Genomic DNA, 14,310 nt, shown 5'->3' on the forward strand with positions numbered 1-14,310 from the left:
ATAAAATCTTGCTTGTAATTTGGGTGACATAACGCTGGGGCATTAGCAATAGTAGTTTTTATATCTTGAAAAGCTCACTTTCCTTGCTCACTCTATTTAAAACTTGAATTTCCCTTCATCATATCGATTATATGCTTAGTAGTTTCTGCAAAATCGGGAACAAACCTCCTAAGGAAATTTACCTGGCCAAAGAAAGATTTAACCCCTATTTTGTTTATAGGAAGACTTAGTCTCTGGATGGCCTCTACTCTATCAAGATCAATTTTAATGCCCTCCTGTGACACTATGTGTCCAAGTAATTTTCCCTCAGTTACACAAAATACTGACTTTTTCGAATTGAGGGAAATTCCATGCTCCCTGCATCTTTGTAACACTCGTCTAAGATCTTCCATATGATCTTTCCTTTTCTTTGAGAACACCGTAAGATCATCCAAGTATATGACTATTATTTGATATTTCATATCAACAAAGGTCTCACTCATACATCTTTGGAACATAGCTCCAACGTTGATCAATCTGAAAGGTATCCTGTGATATGCAAATGTACCCCAAGGAGTTGTGAATGCTATTTTATGTTGATCTTTCTCTTCTACTTCGACCTGGTTATATCTCGAAAAGCCATTGAGCATAGACATCATCTTAGATCCTGCAACATTTTGTAACAAATGGTCCATGTTCGAGAGAATGAAATTATCCTTGAGAGATGCCTGATTCAAATTACAGAAATCTACACAAATCCTTATCTCTCCATTCTTCTTCCTGACAGGCACTATGTTGGCTACCCAAGTAGAGTGATGGATAGGATAAATGATTCTTGCTTTTAACATTTTATCAACTTCTCAGAAAATGGCATTTGCAACCTTTGGATTATAATTTCTTTGCTTTTGCCGAAAAGGTACTGCATCTGGTTTGAGAGGAATTTGATGTTTCACCTCTCCTCCTTTGTAGCTCTTCAGGTCTTCATAATTCCAAGCAAAGACATCTCTATATTCTTCGAATAATCTCTTTGTGGTTTCTCTCTCTTTAGGAGTACAACATTTTCTAACATTAATCATTTTGGGACTATGGACATCTCCAATATTCAATCTTTCATATTCACCCGTGGTTGGTCCCTTTTCTGTTCTTTTCTGCTTAACATAAGCATCATGTTTATTAAATAACTTTTCTAGAGCTACAAAATATGGGGGAATAATATTGCTTTTAAGTTGAACCTCACTACTTTTTCTATGTTCATTATCCTCACGAGACTTAGTTTCAAAATTGGCCTCATCATTTTCCAAAAACAGTTGCAAACTCTTATCATCCTTAAAGACTTGCCAGGACTCTATATTATCTGGTATAGTAGACCTATACATAATTTCAATTTGATATTTTTTATCCTTAAAATCTGGGTGAGGGAGTAACAAGGAAGCAGAGACTGCCAGTAAGTCAGCCTTTGTATTCATTTCTCTTAGTACGGCTCTAATGGAGAAGGCATCTAAACCTTCTATCTCAACCCACATCCTATTCCTGTAATTTTTTAGTTTATGGTTCTCCACGAAATACTGTCCTTTGATTTGTCTCACAATAAGCTCTGCATCACCTTGGGCCTTTAATATTTTTATCCCTCTTTCTTTTGCAGTAACTATCCCCAATATTAAAGCTTCATATTCTGTTTTATTGTTTGTGTTACCAAGCTCCAGTTTGAAAGCTAAGGGCTCAGTTTCTCCTTCTGGGGATATCAATACTACGCCAGCTCCAGAACCTGTGGAAGAACAAATTCCATCAAATTAGAGTGTCCATATGTTAGAAGCCTCTCTGTTTTCATTAGGAACCTTCTCGACCTGATTCTCGTTCATTTGTTTACCTAAATCATCTTCAGTAAATAACATATAATTACCCAATTCCAATTCCTGATATAAAATTTGAGCTTTGGGATCATCCGATTTCAAGACTATGAATTTTTCTTTTTCTTTAGGTTCTAACTTGGCCTTCTTATTACTAATAGGTATCACAACTTGAGATCAGTCTATCTTGATTTCTCCTCCTAAGTCTCGATAGAAACTTCTGCTTAAAAGGAGTCCATAACTTGTAGGAATATCAGCTACTAGAATTGTTAACAGAAGTTTCTTTTCTGGATATGAGGCTAGAGCTACTTGTGCACCTTTAATTTGTCCAAGCAAAGGGACTTGTTTGGCATCCATAGAATAACATCTCCAATGCACTTTAGTAAGATTCAATCCCAAGGCTTTGGCTACGGAGTATGGCATAACATTATCTGATGCACCTGAATCTATTATGTAATTGTTAAGTTTACATCCATTAATATACAATGAGATATAAAAAGGTTCAGGCTTCTATCCAGGGGAGGTTTCTAAAATAGTAGCATCTTCTTGATTAAACAAGCTAGACGTTAAAGTTTCATCTTCAATTTCAATAGTCACATTATGATTCAAGTCTGAGATACCTCCTTTACATTTATCTACTAACCTCTTTAGTTCAGAAGGATGTGACTTTAAATAATCAATAGTAGAGATTTGAACCTTTGACTCTTCACAAAATTGAATGAAATAAAAAGATGTATTGTCCTTACCTATTTGTGAAGTGGATGTACCTTGATCAGTATTTAGCTTACTCGTAGAAGGACCGGAGTCATCTCTGTGAGTATGACTAGACATTTGATTCTTCACTCTTTGTCCACGAGTAATTACTTTGTATGAGGTTCCATCAATAGTTGCGTAACATTCACCTTTTGATTCAAAATCTGGTTCATATTCTAAAAATAAATTTCTAGAGTCGTCATTTGAATAGGAATCAGGTTCTGAACATGGCGCTACAATATTCAATTCTTTAGTAGATAGCAATTGCATCATACGAACAATCTCGGGACAATTCTCACTGTCATGATCTGTGGTTAAATGGAAGATGCACATATTTCCCTTTTTCGGTGATGCTTCGATTTGCGGCCTAGGTTGTGAACCTATAAGCTGCGGAAATCTACTTTCATTATTTCTTCCTGGTGAGTTTTGGTAATTCCATTGATAAGAGTTATTGAACCTGACTAATTGCTTTTTCATTGCCACCAACTCGTTAGACAACTTCTAAATCATTTCTTCTAACGACGTGGTGTTACTAGAACTCCCTTTAAATTGAATTTCCCATTTCCATTTTCCCACAAAAATTAGATCATCTTCGCATTCAATAGCTTTCATTTGTGCATCAGCTAGATCAGTAGGGCATGCTCTTCTTAGATCATAATTGATATCTGGAGGCATAGCACTAATAAAGAAAGTTTTCAAGTTGCTAGGCATGGGTCTATCAGCAGTAAGAATCCTGCTATTAATCTTATTGAAGTTGGCAAGGAAATCTCGCATGCTCATAGTTGGTTGCTTCTTAATTGAAGTCAACTGCGTTAGCAATGCATGTTCATCTTTCGGAGTCTTGAATCTGGCTTCAAATTCAGTTCTCATCGTGTCCCAATTTGTTATGGAACCATCAGCTAAATGATAAAACCAATCTATTGTGTTGTCTGTAAGGGTCTCTACAAATAATCTTATAGTGATATCTTCATGTCCCACCCCCAATATATGGGTAGCCGCAAAGAATGCTTTAATGTGTTCATCTGTTGTGACTTTCCCATCACCTGAGAATTTAGCAAAGTTCTTCCTTGAACCAGCTGGAAGTGGATGATAAGCATTTAGTGCTAGCGGCCCTGTTGCCGCAGCTCATGGAGCAACCATGATTGTTCTAGCAGTATACGGTGGAAAGTTAACAATTTGAGGTACGGTAACTCCGTGAAGTGCTAGCACCTAGCAAGTGGAATGCGAAGTGCTGGTGTCTTGATTTCTAAGAGGGGAAGGGGGTCTACTCTAACTTTTACCTTCACCTTTCCGCCTTGGAACTTCTAAGATAGGAAAACTGAGCTTTGTAAATTCGTCAAAAGTGGGATCTTGCCCACCCTGTTTCTTGGTACTTCTGAGGAACCTAAATTGTTCCAGGATGCTAGGTCTAAGCTTACTGTCTTAGTTGTCTTTCTACTCTCTGAATATCTCTTCTTTGAATAGATCTTTCAAAAGCTTCAACTCTTTTCTCTTCTTCCTCTAATATTTGTCTAGCATTCCGGTAATGTTCAGTGTTCCTTCTGTGCCTCCAAACAAATGTGTTAAGGGATGAAATTATATCCTCTCGATCATCTTGAAAACCAAGGTTAGGTTGGAGCACTGGGATTATGTTTTCATGAGGCAGTACCATTTTTCCTCATAAAATAGGCTTTTTTATCAAGCGACCATTCGTCTCCCTAGCAGAGTCGCCAAAAATTTGTTGGTAAATAGATTTGTTCTTTTATCTTTCATGAAATTATGACTTTTAATGCCCAGATTACAAACAATATCTATTCACAACAGTTGAAAAGCCATCTTATGGTTACTAGATTTTCTCTGAATTGGCAAGTACAACTCTCTATATGAATAATCTTCAATGAATTATGTTTATTCTTCCTATCTAATTTGGGGTATGTTCTTGACCTAAGAATAGTAGAGGTGTAACCAAGTTAGACAAGACCTAACTCAGGTGAGTTTGAGTTCTAAGCATCTGATTATTTTTGTGTATTCACAATCTTATGAATTCACAAAACCTTCAGATATCTAACTACGAAAACTTGAAGCTAAGCTACTACTATTAATTAATTATACTAAAGTTTCCTCTTTGAATGAACAATAACAATGCTTATTACATTCACTCACTGTATCGTGAACAAGAGAATTAAAACTCTGTTTATTCCTCATTCCCGTTCCAAACATCAGAGGAAAACACTGATTTCAACAACTCTACAGAACAGAAAATAATTGATATTGAGTACTCTCCATTGTCTCTGCAACAAAAAGCATCTCACACCAAAAATTTTCCGACCTTTGATTAACCATTAGATTTCATACATATAGGATTTGAGAGATGACCATTACAATAGGAATATCAATTAGTTCATCTTCTCAGATGACAAATGGCAAGATGCCAGTTTGTCAAATTTCAAAAAATTTCAAAAATTTATAACATTTACATCAGAAAACAAAAAAGAAGTATTGAATAAGTCATTTAGACTTCTTTCCCTTTTCATTTTTTGCCCTATATGTTTTGGTAGCCACTATAATTGGGATCATCTCCTCGTGACTAGGCACATATACATTGGTGAATCTTAAGAGCCACTTTGAATGCTCCCGAGCCAATTCCTTTACTGCACCTAGCTGACTTGTCAACTCTCCAGCAACCACATGTATGCATCCGTCGAGTGTTTGCAATTCTACCACTCTATTTTGACTGCTTGAAATCATCCTAGATAGATTATTCAGGTATGTAGAGAAGTTATCCTTCATTACCTCTATCCCAATGAGAGCCTTTCCTTGCCTGCTACTTTGTGGATCTATGTGTAACCCTTGCATGAGCTCAAATGCTCTGTTTTGGATCTTCTTCACCTTTTCCTTTGTTTCTTTGAGTCCTTCCTCTACCTCTTGAATCATTTCTTGCTTGAACTGCATGTTCTGAAGCCATTTGAATAGAGGCTCAGTCCCTTTTTTCAAAATATTTGCTTCGACTACCTCTTTTGCCTTCATTTGAATGACCATATTTAGGAGAGAAACACATTCCTCACACCTTGCCTTTTCTGCAGCTAAAGTGTTATGATTAGAAGTGATATTATCCTTCTCAATTTCTAACCGAAGGATAACATTTCCTATCTGATCAATCAGAATAGCTCCATTTGTACTGAGCTTCTCAATCCATTCTTTTTCGATCTGGCCAAAATGTCTATCCTTTTGGAGTTGTGAGATGAAGGCTTGCACTTCTTCTACAGTAGGTTTCTTAGTAGTAGGCACACCAGTAATGGTTGCTAATGGAACAACTAGTTGCCTGATGAATCTTTTTAATTCCTCAATCTCTGCTTTCATTCTAATTTTTGCCAATTTGAGATCATCTAATTGTTCCTCTATCACTTCGTTACTCAACCTCCATAGGCCTACTTTTGTATCATGCCTAGCTTCTCCAAGATCAATTGAATTTAGAGTGAAGTCTTCTGGTGTCATATCTTCAATTCACCCTACCTTATTTGGTTTCGCTACCTCCAGAGTTAAGTGTCCTATTTTTGGATCTTGTCCTAGAATTGACAAAGTCTTCTGCTTCTTACCTTTCACCACAGAAAATCCTGAGTGAACCCCTTGGGATACAACATCTTTCGAAGGAACACCTTTATCTTTCCTTTTTCTCTTCTTCTCCAAAGTATCCTCGAGCCAAGATTATGTACTAATCACTTTGGAGGCTATTCCAAGTGACTCAATGCTGAACATCTTCTTGTTCACCGGAGTCATTGTTGTTGTAGTTGCAGAAAAGGGGGTCTTTGGATCCTGAGAAAGAAGTTGAGATGAACTTGGAGCTTTCTCTTCTTTTTGGGCTTTCTTTGCAACTTCATTGGAATCAGTAGATTTGCTACTACTACTTTTATCATCTCTGACCTCTACTATTTGAACAGGAGAACTAGTGGACTTTAGAAGGGGAGCACTTATAGATGGTGTAGGGCTACGATGAGGGGATAAGATAGGGGTGACATGAGGAGATGGAGTTGGAAAAGCTTGAGGAGATGGGGGTAAAGTGGCGTGTGGAGGTGAGACTGGAGCAGGGGATCCATCTTTCTACTCTTTCGTTCCCTTCTCAGCTTCAACTTGAGTTCCAATGACTGGTAGTGATCCACCTTAATAGGTTGGGGCTATTGGAACATGCTTCTCTAGGGGCTGATCACCTCCTCCTACAGATTGGGCTGGTCTTTGAGTAGCCGTGGCAGTAGCACTAGAAGTGGCACTTTGAGATGAAGTAGGAGTAGTTGCGGCTGGAGAAGCTTGAGTAACTTTTCTCTTGCTTCGGCCTTTCTTAGCTGTCCATTCAACCCACTTCCTAGTTCGTTTGATAATTCTTGCCATCATGACATCAAAATTTTCTTCTATGTCGACATATAGTTCAGAGCTAATGGTAGTATTCCTCAATTTTGTCAAATATGTATTACTGTACATATTTTGACTGTCATCCTCTAGCCCTTCCACATCTAAACTTATTCCATATGTCTTTAGTTGATCAATTGTAAATCTGGCAAAGGCACGGTCTCGGCTTTCCAGCTCATCCTTACAATCTGCCCAATAATCTTCGATGGTTGTTACATGTTTGATCACGCTTCCAATCTAGATCACATCCCTGGCATATCCATTAGGGTTGAACAGGGGCCTTACTGCTTCATACTCTTCCAATTTGTATTTACTCTCAAATTCTTTGAGTATATTCTTTGCATTTGATCTGGTTTTGCAACTATATGCTCCAAATTTTATAGGGAATTCATACCCTTTCTTCTTTAGATTGGTGCTCAACACGTTCACTTCTACTGCTTGCCTCACGATCTCCACGAGCACGATCATATCATCTGGATACCTGGGCAGCTTCGTTGGGAATCTGTCGAACGCTGCAACATGCAAATAAGAAAATGATGAGAACTGGATGAAGTAACTGCCAAATTGGCTGATGACCGCCATCGCTTCTCAACTGAATCTCTGCTCTGGGTGTCCCTATAGTTCCCTGCAAATCCTCATGGTGAATGTATCATTTACCCGGATGTATTCTGCATAACAATTCTGTAATTGCAAGCATGGATAAAACTCATAAATTTTTACATTTTCAGGGAAATCCTCAATTCTAGGAAGTCCCGACCATAATTGAAGAGAAGCCAACATGTATATCAAGAATGAGGACATATAAAAAGAATTATAAAACGTAGCTACACTGAGAGCCCTAAAAAGTTGTTCACTGACCTCATGCACCCAGTCAATATACTGTGTGTCTGAGCAAATAACTTGCACAAAAAAGAAGTACTATTCTTGACGAAATTAAAAGCTTCTACCTCACCTTTGATTTGATGCAATAGAACCAAAATGTCAACAATTTCTGGATTGAGGTCCGTGCCGAAAAGATTTTTAGGGACTTTACTCTTAGCTGCCCTTGGCTTCTAAAACCAAGACTGCATGATTTCCTTCCTCCAAACCATCTTCTTTAAAGAGTACTCAGACATGGCTCCACCCATCGTCAAATCAGAGAACTCCTCCCATTCTAGAATCCTCAAGAAATTCACTACTGATTGTCAATTGATTGAAATTAACACTGTCTGATCAGGCAATAGAATCTGCCTTGTATCTGGGTTGTAATGATTGATACATTCTAGAATCAACTTCAGGGCTTGTACTGCTACAGGGAACCCAGCTGCTTCAACTAATTCACTTCCTCAAATTTTTTCCGTTATGGGATGAATTGGCTCTGCTCTTAACCTCCTTTGAAATTCTTGCATATCATAGAAGCGGAGTGAAGTATCCGTGAAAGTCAACCACTCTTACCTAATTCCACCCAAACTATCGAAAGCCGCGAATCTTGTTGCCATTTTCTATGATGTATGATAGCAACAGCTTGAATAATTGCAATTTATACAAGGAGTGAACTCTGTAATTTGACAAATACTTGAAAGCACTATTTAGTGCAACAGTATAACAGTGAAATGAGAGTTTTAAAATTTGTTACTTCCCTCTTTATAAAATAACCTAGATTTTCCCGTTGAATTTCATAAATTGTGCCACACGAGTGAAATTAAGGGTAAATCTATTGGATTGGTGGATGCAGAGGTTCTAACAAATTTATCTTTGTCTTTTCACTGTTTCTGTTGGCTCAACGGTAACTCTCATTAATTACCTATTTACTTCCCATTTCATTCATCTTTCGGAAAGACAAGAACGGAGTAGTTCCTTAGGAAAAATTTGCTTAGGTCAATTCTGCTTGCAAAAACCTAATCAATCCACTGATTTGCTTCAATTTACTCACCCAAAATAATTTGCAACCAAATCGCATAATTACCATGCTTGTAGAAATGACTTTCTTTGAAATGCAAAAAATGGCCTTTGAGGTGTGAAGTCTGTCGGAAGAGAAGTTCTCTCTGAGTTTTCCGACACTGCTTATTCTTTCCATGTTTCAGCCTGTGGATAGCATTTATAGATTGCTGCAGAGTTTCACCTTCTGGGTGCGAAAACCTGCAATGAATAAGAGGAAACTTGTTTTTCTACCAAAGCCATTATTTACTTCCTTTGCTCTATTCACTTTATTTTAAGCTTTCGAAAAACACGTAGTTGACTTCGAAAGTGAGGGGTGGGGCCCATTGGATTTCTCAATTCCTTTACATATATATCTTCAAAAAATTGAGAACTGACTTCAAAGTCCGCTATAGAGAAGCTCTTTTCTGGTTTTTCGCCAATGTTTATCCCGATCATTTTCCATGTTTAAAATGGCTCTCACTGTGAAATCATGACATCAATTAAACGATCTTTTCTTAACATGATTCACTTTACTTCGATCAAGCTTACCAATAGCATTTACCAGTCTTCTAAAAATTTTCCTTTAGGGTGTGAAACCCCCCCGAGGAGAAGCCAAAACTTGATTTTTCGCCAATGTTATTTTCTTTAATTCCAGATTAAATGGGCTGTAGGAAAATTGAATGATGTGGCACAAATCGAGAATCTCCATCGAGGATGGCTCTAAACTACCCCTAAGACTTGTGACAATGAAGGAAATACCCACCCAAGCCATATGTGATACGGGAGAAGGTAAAAAAAGAAAACCCCATGGAGAAACTCAGCACCTAAAGAAGAAAGACCTATTGACCCGACTTGACAAATCGTGACTTTAGTTTACTTTCCACTTTGCAAAACTTGTATATGCTGAAAAGTGGGGCAACAAGAGGCTAGCTCTTAGACCATCAGAGCCATTCATAGGCTAAGTAGCCTAATGATATCTCAAGCTAGGTCAATCCTGCCTCCTTGTGTTGATGATACTAGTGCCATTTCATCATCGGCTAGCTCATCACATGTTTGTGTGCCTCACACTTCCATTACATGCAAGAATATTTGTTGGGTCCCATAGGTGATCTTCCTAAGTATCATTTTGTATTAGACGAGGATACACCAGACACACACGCAGAGGCTATAGACCCTGATGCGAGAGAGGAGGGGAGTGCAGAGGCATGGACTCCTTCGGTGTTGGTATGTGTATACTTTTTTTGTTATGACATATGCAATTTAAAGTTAATTTTTATAATAGAGTAATTTTAATTTTTAAGCCATATTAACTTTTATATGTACGTGATCTTCATTCATGTTTAGTTGATGACCGAGGAGGAGCTCAAATAGATTGATGATGCCATGCTCTCATCCATTTCATTTGGCCTTGAGACATCTGCAGTACATTATGTTGTTTTCGCATTTTTTTTCTCTTTGATATTGTAGCATATATGGTTGCTAAACTTTCTTTTATCTTGCAAGTACCACCTGTCCTGGGGGGACAAAGTGCGGAGGGTGAGCCAGCATGCATTGACAAAGGAATGGTAATTAGGTACTTTCTATTTGATTAAATATCGATGCATTCTTGTAACATGTTTGTGGTAATCCCATTTAATTACATTCTTTATTGTATATAGGGCATGGCTACTGGCAATGAGCATGTATAGATTCTGTGTCGTAGACCATCAGGCATTTCCATTCGCACTGAGAGCCCCATTGTATGTATAAGTATCATTTATTTTTTATTATCCTTATCTTCATAAATAAATTCAAAACTGATTTCCATGATATTAACAACTACTATTTTGTATCACATAGGAGACTCCTAGTGCACATGAGGTCCGACGGGAGAGTGATGCAGATTTGATGACACAGCAACTCTCTCTTGAGGAGGAGCCTACAATAGTAAGTTTTAGTTTGAATTCATGATTAAATATGTTATAAATTTAGCATGCTATGAATTATAATGTTATAGTTTAAATTGTAGATTCATCTAACAAATGTATTTGAACATATACAATCCACAATCAAAGAGGTAGAAGCATTGCTGAGGGCATATGAGAGGACTCCTGACCAGCACAAAAGGTCAATGAGAGAGGTATTTATTATGAAATTTGCTAGTATAAATCTTCATTACAAAAAATATCATTATTCATTTGAGTAATTCAATGTTAGATACAAAGAATCATATAAATTTAGTAGTCTAACTTTGGGTTTTCCATTTTTGTTTATGTAGGAGGCATCTGATCCACCTAGTGCAGCAAAGAGGCTGCATTTTGTTGATCCACTAGCACCCTAGGATGGTATAGTTGTCGTAGGATGCATCATGAGACATTTTGAGATGGCATATGCCACATTGTATACAAAAACATTGATATTATACACATTCTGATGGCATGATCAGCCACATTTTGCATATGGATCCATGTATTTTGATATATATTTGAGTACTTTGTCTATGGATATGCTGGTCTAATTGATGAACGAATGACAAATACAGAAAAGTAGACATTCATTTAATTTGTCAATCATCAATTTTAAATTCTACTTTTAACATGTTCATTATTAATAAATGCTATATTACAGTTCAAATTTTTATTATTGATTCATATTATATTAGTAGTGGTTTGTACAGATTTATGACTTATAAGAATGTATGGTATATTTAGCACTAATTGCATTTTGGCAATGCTGATATAGATGAAAAAACTTCTTAAAAATCTTCATCCTTGCACTAGTCTAACTCAAAACCTATTTAACCATAAAATTTTCAAGATCAAAATCAGTCAGTTCACTAGCCCATTTAAAAGTTAATATCATATGAATTCAATATTTATTCTCAACATCCCTAGCACTAGAAAAGTCTTATTCTGAGTGGTTGAGCTAACCAAATGCTTTTAGCATATATTTTGTCTTTTAAACGTAACTGTAATAACATAAAAAAGATGTGTGACTTATACAGATAATAATCGGAACAGAAGACATATAACTAATTTTTGTAACATTAAATACTAACACATGATGCTAGATTCTTGAAGAAGCGCCTCAGCCTTCTTACTTATTGTTTGCTACTTAACCCTTTTCTAAGCATACTCACATGCTAACTTTCTATCACACCCACCTTTGATAACTAAGCATTTGTTAAATGAGGAAAAGGCAGTTGTTATCACAAACTATAAAAAAGGTATACAATTTTTGAGGGATATCAAATTTTGCTGCTTAGGCAAGGTTTTAAATTCACCTCCTATTTCACATGCAATTGTCTTTTTATTACAAATATTATGGTGCTTGGAGACTTGGAGTAGAATGCTAATAAAGTTAACATGTGATGTTATTTGTTTTTGTCGTAGTGGCAGTTTGGTCCAAGAATTTTTAAGAAGGTTGCAGTGCAAAGATCATGTTTGATAGTTGACTAGGATCCTTACAAATTTTGCAAAGAGGACATTGAGATTATCTAGTGTAGGACAACAGATTTCTCAACATTCTGTAGCATTGGATAGTCAAATGCATTTTTTTTGAACTTCTTGATGGTATCGAGCTTACTAAAATCATTGAAAGCTTGCCTCTGCATAAAGCAATGACAGAGCAACTTATTCTAGAAAATGGCAATTCATTTTCTCCCTTTCCACGTATGGTTCCAACTATTAATGTTCTAGAGGCTATTAATCTACCTTATGAGATATTGTTTCAAATCAACTCTCTTATTCATCGTGGTATACTCAATGGCCCAACACTGAATTATCACTTTTTTGATTTGCTAAATAATGAGAAGAAATCAAATTTGCACATATGTTTGGCCTTAATAGAACTACATAAATTGAAGTCAACATGTTTCAACCCAAAAACATGGCTTCAAAATAAAGTAAAGAAGTTGCAAACTAGTCAAAATCAGTTGAAGTCTCTAACAATTTCTGGACATAATCACACATTGAAATTCTATTGGGCCCTAGTTACTCTGACTAGGGTCTACTTTTTGGGCCCTAACTTGAATATTTCAAGTCGAGTGACAAGGCATTTTTCAAAGTATGTTGATGATTTCCTCAAAGTCTCTTTTGTGGAGGAGGACTTTAATAAGCTTCATTCAATTGCTTTGACTGCAAAAACTAAATATGGTTTTCATGCAAGACCACAAAGATCACAAGTATATGATAGAATATTGTCAATTTTCAAGGAAGGCATTACAATAGGCAACAAAAGATTTGAATTCCTTGGCTTCTCGGCCAGTCAATTGAGGGAAAATTTAATCTGGATGTTTGCTTCAAATGAAGAAGTTACTGCCGAGTCCATCAAAAAATGGATGCGAGATTTCCACTGTACAAATGATTCAGCCATACATGCCACGAAAATGGGGCAAGCATCTAACTCTTCGAGGTAAACATTATATGTTCGAGATCATGAAGTTTCCCTTATTCCTGATAGTTATGTTCATACAGATGGTATCAACTACTATTATTCAGATGGAATCAGGAAGATTTCTTTATGTTTGGCAAAGCAGATAGCTCATATTTGTCGATTGAGTATGCCTCCTCCTTCAATGTCCTAGATCGTTGTGCCGAATCCAAATGGAATGTGATCTCTCAAAAATGAGATAGTTTATTTTAGGCCTCAGCATCACCATTCTGTAGCATTTGACAATTCATTGATAGCCCTCACAAGCTCCGAGTTATGACCCTCAGAAGATCGACCTCAAAACGCACTTAGAGAACCTTGGGGACTCCTCGATACAAGGTGGCTATGGATGATGGATGATCTCCATGGCTGGAACAAGGGTGTCACTACGGTTCACCCGCCCACCCAGAGCTAATGGCATTGATGATTCGATGCCAAGATTAGCGGTTTCAAAGTTGCACTGTGGTGCACCTATGAACTGAGGCACACTGCGAGTTTTGGCATTGAGCAAGATCATTGTGCCGAATCCAAATAGAATGTGATCTCTCAAAAATGAGATAGGTTATTTTAGGTCTTAGCATCACTGTCCTATAGCATTTGATAGTGATTCAATAGTCCTCACAAGCTCCAAGTTATGACCCTCAGAAGATCGACCTCGAAATGCACTTAGAGCACCTTGGAGACTCCTTAGTACGAGGTGGACGCGGATGATGGATGGTCTCCATGGCTGGAACAAGGGTGTGACTATGATTCACCCACCCACCTAGAGCTTATGGTGTTGACAATTCGATGCCAAGATCAGTGGTATCAAAGTTACATTGTGGTGCACCTATGAACTGAGGCACACTGTGAGTTTTGGCATCGAGTGAGACCATTGTGCCGAATCCAAATGGAATGTGATCTCTAAAAAATGAGATAGGTTATTTTAGGCCTCAGCATCACCATCTTGTAGCATTCGATAGATCATGTATAGCCCTCATAAGCTCCAAGTTATGACCCTCGGAAGATCGACCTTGAAATGCATTTAGAGAACCTTGGGGAC

Source organism: Cupressus sempervirens, chromosome 2, assembly GCF_028749045.1.
Source record: "Cupressus sempervirens isolate cs-2001-9-10 chromosome 2, ASM2874904v1, whole genome shotgun sequence".
NCBI lineage: Eukaryota > Viridiplantae > Streptophyta > Pinopsida > Cupressales > Cupressaceae > Cupressus > Cupressus sempervirens.